At 51.4% G+C, this 10,576-nt stretch overlaps 1 non-coding gene across 1 annotated transcript; it reads left to right on the top strand.

Moving 5' to 3' along the window:
* Positions 1-9,674: 9,674 nt before the first annotated feature.
* Positions 9,675-9,747, top strand: TRNAR-CCU. Its single transcript has one exon. It is a non-coding gene; the product is annotated as a tRNA-Arg (tRNA).
* The last annotated feature ends 829 nt before the right edge of the window (positions 9,748-10,576 follow it).

The following is a 10,576-nucleotide window of genomic DNA, read 5'->3' as shown; positions in this document are numbered from 1 at the left end:
CCGTGACGTCACCGCTGGGGGCGAGACCGGGCCAGGCTGCCACGTGCGCGTCCGCGGGGCGGAGCCTCTTGAGCCCCCCCCCGCCGCCTGTCCCGGGCACCCGGGAGCACTAGGCTCGAAGTGGCATCGGTGGCTGCTGCCCTGCTGAGACCCTCGGCCTGCCGGCGCACAAGGGCAGGAGGAGGTGTTATGGGACCCGACCCTCCCAAACTGGTCCATCCGCCAGGGCGGCCATTGCCCGGGAGTCTCTCCAGGAGTTGGATGCGAGACATCGGGGAGATCAATGAGAGGGCCCTGGTTAAAATAAATATTATTACATGTTGAATCTGAGTTCTGCAGTAGTCCAGTAGGTTTTTAAAATGTAGTAGTCATGTGCATTTGCCCTCCTGATGTAAAATGTCTGCGCTGTAATCCGTACTGGATACATACGTAAGCACGTGGGCATGTTCGCATTGTGTGTTGTGGGCACTGCGGCAACCTCCCAGAATAGATTCAACCAGAGTTGGCAACCCCAGGCACCGCTGGTGGAAGGCAGGGGTCCCGCAGAGCCCTCACACCTGGGCCGTGGTGCTACTCGTGGGGGTCGGAGCGGCTACCTGCTGCGTGCAGCATGGGCTGCATCGGCCCCCCTTCCTGGATCCAGCAAGTGAGCCTAGTCCGCAGCCCCGATCCAACCCGACGCAACGCCTCTGGTCTAAGGAGTGCAAGTCAGGGGGTTGGACTCGGTGACCCCCCTGAGTCCTCTTCCAGCCCTGCATCCTGATGCTTCTGTGAAATGAAAGTTCGCTGCTGCAACCAAACAAGCCCCGTTGTGGAATTTTCCTGTGCTGGCCACCACCCCAGCAAACCCGTTCTTCTCCCAGTCCCAGCCTCCCCCTGGCCAACAAGGCCATTTGAATGTTTTCTTTGCTCCAAAACAATCTGGGGATTTATTTTCTTAAAGCCGCCACACTGTTTTCCGTTTATTTCCCTAATGCAGAAGCGGCTCTGCAGATTTAGCACCTGCTCATACGTAAATATTGCCATTGGGTTGGAATCCAGCTGGAAAATTTCAGCTCGGGAGAGGCTGCCCAGTCCGATGGCTACAGGGCTGGGCTGAGGATTCGGGAGATCGGGAGGTTGTTCTCAGCTCTGCCACCCACATCCCGGGCCAGCTCGTGTGAACTGATGTGCATCTCGGCTCCCTGGCACTGAGGCTGGGAGAAGGTTGCCCTTCTGCCCCTAGGTTGTAATCTGTTGCAGTGTGTCCACGCAGCACCCAGGACACTGATGTCCCAGGCTTGGGGGTGGCTTATTGGTGAACGTGGATGTTTGCTGCCCTTTGGAGCTGGTCACTGGATGCCTGGGTGGCTGTCTCTACCCACTGCCATGTGTGCAGCATGCCATCCACCCCATCACAGCAGCTTCCTGCATCGCACAGGCCCTGCAAGGCCCCTGCTAGGACCACTGAGTCCCTGATGCATGGGAGCAGAGGGAGGATGGAGCTGCAGAGAGGGCTCTTGAGCCAAGATCTGTGGGGAGGGAGGAGAGGCCACGCAGGGCAGAACATGAGATCCACGGGGGTGAGATCCTGCCCCTCCTGACATCCCAGAGCAGGTTCAGGCTCCAAGGCAAGACCATTGGGAAGCTGCTGGAGCTCAGCCCACCCTACAGCAGGATCCTTCAGAAGGGGGTAGCTACTTGGATCCTGTGTCCTTGCTGCAGCCTGAAGTCATTTAAACCCCCATAAAAAGAAGTAGGGAAAGGGGAACAAGGTGAGGAGGGAGGGTGTCTTGCAGTGACAGCCTTGGTCTGGGTTCCCAGGAAGTGCAGGGGGCAGAGGAGCAGGGAGCAACATGCTGCTGGCTGCCCTGTGCCCAGGCACGGGAAGGGCTGGGGCGGGCTGTACAGGCCAAGTGTTTTGCATTCTCTTTGGCGTAGGCTGCCAGCACCCACAGGCCAGGCATGCTAAGCGTGCACCCGATCAGCTGCCATTCATTCCCTCTCCAGAGGGAGAGGTTTCCAAAGCCACCACAACAATGGAGTGGCCCCATGGGCCTCCAGGCTGCTCTCCAGCCAGAATTGGGCCCACAAGGGTGGTAGTCAACTAGGGCCTGGTTATACCCCTGGTGTGAGGTGCAGTGAGCTCACATGCAGGGTGTAGCAGAGGCTGCAGAGAGAGGCTGGACTGTAGCTACATCTACCTGCCCCTCACCTCTGAAGTCCAGTGCATAATCCCCTACAGCCAAGGTATTCTCCCTGCTAGAGACTGAGGCCTTTGGGTGGGCCTGGAGGCAGCGGGGCTGACTCTGTGGACTGTTCTCAGCAGAGCAAAATGTGGCTGTTCCCACTGAGTAGCATTTTGCGCCTGCTTTGTGTTCGCACAAAGGGCTTCCCAAGATGCAGGGGGCTGGGCAAATTCAGGACACCTGGGTTCTCTCCCTGGCTTTCGGAGTCTTCACACCCTTCCTGGTATCTCAACATGAGGACAAGGGTCTCTGGACACCTAAATTCTTTCCATGACTCTGGGAGTCTTCACACCCATCGCAGTGTCTCATGATTGGAAACAAGGACAAAATCTCAGGACTCCTGCGTTCTCTTCCTGCCTGGGCCAGCAGCTTGCTGCATAACCTCTGTAAGCCACTTTCTCTTTGTGCCTCGGTTTCCCCTTTTGGAAATGTGTGGAGAGCTGTGTCAGGTGCCAGGTTTAGAATACCTGGCTTTGCTCTCTCTGAGATCTACTCCCGAGCTTCACCAGAGCAGAGCAGAGCAGGGCCCCCTTCTCACTGGTAGCACGTGCAGCTCCTTGCACACTGGTCAGACTCTGGTCCCATAGAGGCTGCTTTAGTATAAATGACAGCAACTCAGCTGATTCTCCTTGGGCAGGATTTTTGTCTACATTTGGCCGAATTGGAAATGAGACGTAGAAAGGAGAATCCCACCACAGAGGTGGCTGCGTCTCGGCAGAGGTCTCTGTGTGCAAGCCCAAGGTTGGGGCCAGAGGGAATTACATCCAGACATAATAAATGAGCCAGGCACCAGGCGATGGAAGTCACACTCCCTCTCCCTCTGCCCCCTGCATGAGCGATGGTGTCACACTGGCTTCTGGACAGGTCCAGCCCATCCTGGGGACACATCAGGCAGTGGCTAAATTACTGCTGGATCAGGGTTAGCACAGACACACGGGCAGTTACCCCAGAACCTGCTTGCTCTGCAGCCAGCCTCTGCCTCCTTTTAACTCAGAGCAAGTCTGTTCATTTCCCTGTGCCCTGCATCAAATTTTGTGTGGGACAAGGATTGCTCTCTGCGCCCCCAGCCCTGTCTCTCCCCGGCAGGCTTTGCTCCGTGCACTGGCTGGGGTATCTGTTGCACTCGGAGGTGCTGATGCTCTCCGGCAAACATCCACTCCAGTAGGAGCAGCGCAGGCCTCACCATGTGCATGGTTCAGCTGACCGGGGCTGTGAATCGAGGGCTTTGTTCTCCCCCGGCCGCCTCCTGTTGTTTATCTCCCGCACAAAGGGATTGTTTATCATGTCGGAGGCACCGAAAAGTCCAGCAAAGAATGAGAAGTCTGTGCCCTGCAGCCTGGCCCCCTCGAGATGGGGGGGAGGGAGGGGTGTCACAAATGTGTTTTCCCTGCAGTGTTTGTGCAGAGGGGAGATCTTTCCCAATGCCTGTGACAGCCCCAAAGCTGTGTGTGCTGTGTTATTCCCCCTCCTCCTAGGGTGCATTTTGTGTTGCTTTCCAACATCCCAGAGGGTTTGCACATCCGGAGGGGAGCAGGGGCCTCCTCCTTACCTTCTGGCACCTCATTCCCCAAGCCCTTTTCATTGAGGGGTCGCTGGGTCCTGGCACTGCAAAGCAGCCACCTCTGGGCCAAAACCCAGCCGCTGCCCAGCAGCATGCTCGTCGCCCACCCATGAGGAAATCCCTCCTGGGCCCTGGCATACAAGCTGCTCTGGTGTTCAGGGCCAGAGTGATGGGAAGGAGCCTCAGACCCACCGGGCCCCAGTGCCGATGTCTGAGCCCAGGCTCATGACCAGGCAGGATCCAGTCCCACCAGTCAGGATCAGCATTCGATACTCTTTGTGCTAGTGTGAATGACTGCACCTGGAGCCTCCTCCATTTACCAAGCGGCTATGGGTGCAGATCTCTCCGTACCCTTCCTTCAGGGCTGTGTGGATGGCTCAGCACAGGCTATAGCTACCCCCACGTGGGCTGAGATGCTGGACTCTCACCTTGCCCGCATCCCCTTCCGTTGGCTGTTGGGAGGACTCTGGGTTTATAGCTTTGGCCATTCCAATCAAGGGCTCGGTCACATTCTGCACAGCCAGGGGCTGGCGGGCTGGAGCCCCCTCACCAGCTTGTGACTAGTAGGAACGATGATGAGATGAGGTGCAGGGCAGCAGGTGATCAGAGCTCCCTGGAACCTGAATAACGCCATTCCCTTGCGAGTTCTGATTCAGCTTATCCTGGCTGCAGTGAGTGGGACAGCAAATCCCAACCCGGCTGGGCATCAAGGCACCTTCATGCCTACCAGGTCCTGGAAAATGCCGTGAAGCAGCCTAGTTTGCTTCCAAACCCCAACCCTCTCTTTTTGCCCATAAAATCCCCTGGACTGCGATCAGGAGGCTGTGATATAAATCTCATGCTGAGCTATGTTACTGGATGTTCCTTATGCTCCCGTCTCTGCCTGTCTGTACCTCCTGTTGAATCTACTTAGACCAGTGGCACTCAACCTTTTTAGACTTAAGACTCCCCTTGGAAAAAGCCAGCTCTTAATTTTCACTTATTTGACTACAGAAACAGACCAGAGCAATGCTTCTTTTGCAGAGAACTCAGAGAGCCCACAGCATGCAGGATGTTTTCAACCCTGTGGATGCCTTTTTGCAATTTCTGGGTTCAGCTTGTGAATCCAGTTCACACACCTAACATTGCTACCATGGTGTGGCACCCTTGAAAGGATGTTGTCTGTATTTCACCTTCTCCATGCGGCTGCTGTTGTCCCCAACGCTGCTGTTCCAGCCCTGCAAATTCAGGCTGCCAAGTGTCACCCCTGATTTCACCCGGCGTTTGAAAACTTGTGATGCTGTCACTGCAATTCCAGGCCTCCCTTGAAGCAGCCTTGTCCTGGGATCCTGGTAGACATGTAGCAATCACAACCATTCCCATCAGCAGAGGCTACAGGCTTTTAAAACACCTCTTAGCACTTTTGGTAGCTTGGTAGAAGCTGGGCCTGTGGGTGAACTGCAGGGTGCAGGGAGATATTTTTAGGAAGGCAGAAGAAACAGGAGGTGCAGGGCTAATCAGACAGCTCCACTGAGCTGGGGTGGGTGTGGGCTGAGAGCTGACCCTCCCCCATAAAGCTGGCACCTTGCCCCTTGGGGCTGCACTCTGTCTTCCTCTGGTGATGCCTCAGCTTGAGGTGCCTGCTACAGCCTCAGGGTTTTCAGTTCAGGCCCTGAGATGCAGCTGTTTCCCTGGCTCAAGCCCTGAGTCTGACTGATGCTAAAGGGGGAGTGGTTCTCCTTACTTTACAGTACAGCAGATGCCACCTCAGTGAGTGGACAGCATTGCTCATCACAGATTCACAGAAGTTTAGGGCTGGAAGGGGCCTCGTGAGATCATCGGGTCCAGCCCCCCTGCTCTGGGCAGCAAAGACTGTTGGGGTCAAATAACCCCAGCAAGGTGTGCGTCCAGTCTCCTTTTGAAGATTTCCAGGTTTGTTGCACCAGGAGCTCTGCTGCCGCCACTGCCAGCAATAGGAACGGTGGCAAATAGTACTGTAACCAGAAGGTTTCAGTGGAGGTGCAGCTTAGGGAGTGATGCTGAAACAGCACTATACCCTCCAGGATGGAGTGTACATTACATGCACGCTCTTTTATGCCATCCTGACATAATAAAGTGGCTTTAAAATAGGTAAAAACAGGCCTCCGAGACTGCCCCGATAGGGGCCTCCCTGGAGCAGATGCAAAGGCCATGAGCCCTGATCCCAACCCTAGCGAAGGGGGAAAGTCAAGGACATGCCAAAGCATGCTGTACTGTTACCCTTGGCTGGAAGTCAGCGGGCACAGAGCAGCAATTAGAGCCACCTCAGTGCTAACTGGTATCTGGGGCCCCTTGAATACAGGTTACTGTGAGTGTCTCAGGCCCAGCTTCACCGCCAGTCCCTGCCCCCAGCCCAGAGCCGGGAATGACACCCTTGCTCTTGGCCCCGTCAGCAGGATTTGAAGCCAAGTGTTCAGGAAAGGGTCAGCAGAGCCAAGGCTCCATGTATACGTCCCCTGCACAACAGCCAGGCAGGGGGCCGACATGAAAGTTTGTTGAAAGCACAATGGCATCTTTGACGGCTGACACTGTGGTTCTTCGTGGGGCTGAATGGTCTGATTCTCAGCGCACTGTGTGGTGCCATCAGTCAGTCAGGGCCAGATCCTGATGTCACGTTAAGCTGGGGTGACCCCGCTGCTGGGATGGAGTTTTGCTCCCTGGCCGCCGCACTGAGCTGGCCCCGAGTGTGGTCAGGGATGGCATTTTCAGGCAGATGAAAGCTTTCAGGAGCTTCCTGGTTGGAAACGTCTCAGTCACCGCTGCGTGAGCCGCTCTTCAATTGCCAAACAAATAATAATGCTTTGCACTTCTAAAGGACCTTTCATGTGAGGGTCCCAGAGCACTTCCCTGATGGTGATGGATTAACCCATGCAGAGCTCCCGAGAAAGTGCTATTAGAGCTGTTTTACTGCTGCAGGGGGGAACCTGCAATGCCAAGAAGTGAAGTGACTTGCCCGTGTTCATAGGATGAGTGAGTGGCAGGGCTGAGAAGTGACTGCAGGTCCATTTGGGCCCATCTCACTTAAGAATTATAATTCAAAGTGGAGCAGGCACATAATATACAGCAGTAAATCACAGGGATTCAGGGTTGTTACCCCATAAAAACAGCATAGTGATTTTACTATCTGGGAAAGTCACTGGGAGGAATGGGCTGTGTGCCCACTCCCCTAGTCGGTTTTAACCCAGAAAGCAAACTGCTTTCCCTGCCAGGTGCTATAATAGCCCATACTCCAGAAGACTCTGTTCTGTCTCTGCTCCTTGTTATGGAATAAAATTGGGCCAGGCAACCCTTTCAAACAGTAGAGAGTAACTAGACACCGGGGCAATTTTCGTCATGTGTACAAGTGCCCATGTGTACCAATCCCTGCTCCTCAGCAGTTTCATTCTGGGGCAGAAACTTATTCAGTGCAAACCAGCTGCCCCACCATGCCATCTAATGGCACCTCCTGTGGGCATCTCCTTGAGGGGGTCACGTGTCTGCTTTTTGCCATGGAATAATTTTAATATGGAATTAAATCTGAGATAAATGACAATTGTGCTGTGTGTTCACACGCTAAAAGAAAGCCTTTGCTGCCTTGCAGTGGAGTCAGTAAGAAGACAGCTTCTGTTGGCACAGCATCCAGAACATTGATCATGTTCTGGGACGTGACAGTTACATAGCACTGTAGGGGTGTAGATGCCTTGTAGATGGTGCCAAAAAGAATAAAGCACAGCAGATCGAGATGAAATAACTGCTGCGCTTTACATCAAGGATAATAAGGGAGGGGAAGGATAAAGATGGATCCCTTGGGAGACTAATGAATATGTCTGAGGGGCAATTTGGTCTGTTTCTATAAGGGTGGAATAACATTTGTAAGCCAACCTGAAGAAATGAGGCAGGGGAATGATGTTCAATGAGGTGACTGACTTGGAGAGGAGATGGGCCCTTGAGAAAGCAAGGGACATAGTGCAAGAATACATGTAATGGAAGTACCACAATAAAATTAAACTTGGTGGAACAATTAGCCACGGTAAAACTAAAAGCATGCTGGAGGTGGTCTAACTAGCCATGATAAATCAAAACCTACCATGATATAAAAAGTCAGCGTGTATTTCCTCACACAACTAATCTAGCAAACAGCAGTTTTTGGTGCTGTTTCATAACCTGTATCCGAACAGTACACAGCATGCACAAGTGCCCATAGAGAGCAGTCAGCATCATTCTTTGCTTGTACCAGTGGGCTGAGTTGTTCAGGTGGCTCAAGGGGAATTTTCGATACCCAGTGGCCATTAATATCAATGAGGAGTGAGACCTAGTGCAAGAATACACGTAACGGAAGTACCACGATAAAATTAAACTTGGTGGAACAATTAGCCACGGTAAAACTAAAAACATGTCAGAGGTGGTCTAACCGGAATCTCAGCCTCAGCTCTTTCCCTCCCATTTTTTAAATTGCATTTCACCTTGTAGCTTAATTCTCACTGTTTCCAAGACTCTCTGTAAACACGCACTGCTTGATGAGACGGTTTTGCATCTCTGCAGGCAACAGCGAACTGAACCTCAGGTTCCATGGACCAGGCACAGCATGGAGATTTTTCATTTCCTTTGAAGACTCAGGTATCGCCTGAGAAGCAGAAGTATTAGATCCAATGGACCAATGTTCTGAACAGTCAGGGCAGTTGTTACAGTACTTGGTGTTTCTGTCCTGGTCCTATCCAGAACAGCCTGACCCCACGGCACACAGGAGCCATTACAGTGGGTTACATCAGCTCTACTAAGGGAGATTAAGGTGCAGGTCCTGAGTCAATACTATGACTAGGGGGAGATCACATGGATTTGTTAGGGGACATTAGGATAAATAAGAAGAGTGCAATAAAGAGGATAAGGGATTGGAGTAAAAGGGGATAAAGAAAGAGGAACAGATGGTCTGCGTGCCAGGATACGAAAGGAGGTGAAGCAAGACATTTGTTAGGGTAGGGCTGCTATTGTCAGCGCTTTGTATAGAAATTATTTCCCTACTGCAGCGAAAAATATCGCCAGGAAGCACAGGGATTTGGAGCATGAAACCTTTTCAGATTAACTTAGAAAATTGACCAGTTGGCTCTGGACTGATTTGTGAAGGAGATTTTTAAAGGCCACCACTCACAGGAAGGGGCTGGGGTTAGTGAAAGAGCTTTTCTTGCCTTAAAACCTGTTTGACTTTTTCCAAGTCGCTGGTGGAATAGCTAATTAACACAACACAATCGACATGGTTCTGCCGTTTCCAAAGGGCATTTGATGAGGGTCTGGACAGAAAAAGACCTTTTGTTTGTTTGTTTCCTCTCTGCAAAAAGGGGAAGAACAATACGATTATGAAAAAATAATGAAGGCGAGCAGATGATTGTCTGTAATGAGGTGTGCTTTTTTCCCTAGGCAAATGACCAATAGGAATCTACAAGACTCACTTACTGTAGGTCTGATCAATAACTATGGTGACTATCCCACAGGCAATTAAATCCAGCTGTTTGTATTTACTAATGGCAGATAAATGGGTAGAAGAAGAGGCATGCATCCCCATGCTATGATAATAGATTTGCCTAGAAGAGGAAAACAGTGGGTTACATGGCAGCTTACTCGTGGCTTGTAAGATCAATACAAATTAAGTTAGGGCTTTTGGGAAGTGAAACACTCCAAAATGAACTAAGATCCAGTTTCCACTTTATTAAGCAGGACACTTGCTCTTATACTTTTAAAGACTTTTATCTTGCATTTGGAAATCCTGCTTGTGCAAACAGTCACACAGTAACAGTGCAGGAAAGGGCAAAAAACATGGTGTGTACAAATGCTCTTAGTGTTTTTAAAAGGTAGATCTCAAAACATAATAGGTAACCCCAGCTAGCTAATAAGTAGCCCCAGTAGCCTAATGGATAAGGCACTAGCCTCCTAAGCTAGGGATTGTGGGTTCAAGCCCTACCTAGGGTAAAATGTGTGTTTTGAAGGATAATATTTGTGGGAGTCCAGCAGGGAAACCAATATGGATTATTTGTAGCAGGTAGATCATGCCTGACCAAACTGGTTTCACTTTATGACAGGGTCTACTCCTATTTAGATGCAGGAGTAGAGGTGGATGTGGTTTTCTTGGACTTTAGCAAGGCCTTTGATATGGTATCCCATCCTAGTCCCATAAATAAATTAAGAGGCTGTGATACAGATGTTTACACGGTCTGGTGGGTGGCAAATTGGCTTAGTGGTTGCATCCAGAGAGTGGTAGTAGACGTGTCGGTATCAGCCTGGAAGGATGTGGGCAGTGGGGTCCTGCAGGGTTCAGTCTTTGGACCTTTACTCTTCAATATCTTCATCAGTGACTCGGATGTGGGTGTGAAGTGTATTCTGTCCAATTTTGTGGATGATACTAAATTCAGAATGATTGCAGGCAGACCTGGACAGGTTAGAAAAGTGAGCAGCACACAATAGGATGCAGTACAACAAGGGCAAGTGCAAAGTGATGCACCTACGGCACAAAAATATCCAGCACATCTACTGGCTAGGAAGTGACCCTCTCAGAAGCACAGAAGCGGAAAGGGATCTTGGAGTCATAGCAGACTCCAAGATGAGCATGAGTTGTAAGTGGGACGAAATCATCAACAAAGCTAACCACAATTTATCATGCATCAGCAGATGCATGACAAATAGATCCAAGGAGGTGATGCTTCCCCTCTATGCAGCATTGGTCAGATCTCAGTTGGAGGACTGCAGTTTTGGATGCCGCACTTCAAGAAGGATGTTGATAGACTTGAGAGGGTCCAGAGGA

Source organism: Gavialis gangeticus, unplaced genomic scaffold, assembly GCF_001723915.1.
Source record: "Gavialis gangeticus isolate Ggan-Ray unplaced genomic scaffold, GavGan_comp1, whole genome shotgun sequence".
Classification (NCBI taxonomy): Eukaryota; Metazoa; Chordata; order Crocodylia; family Gavialidae; genus Gavialis; species Gavialis gangeticus.
Note: the sequence above shows the minus strand (reverse complement) of the source record. Positions and strands in the feature narration are given on the sequence as shown.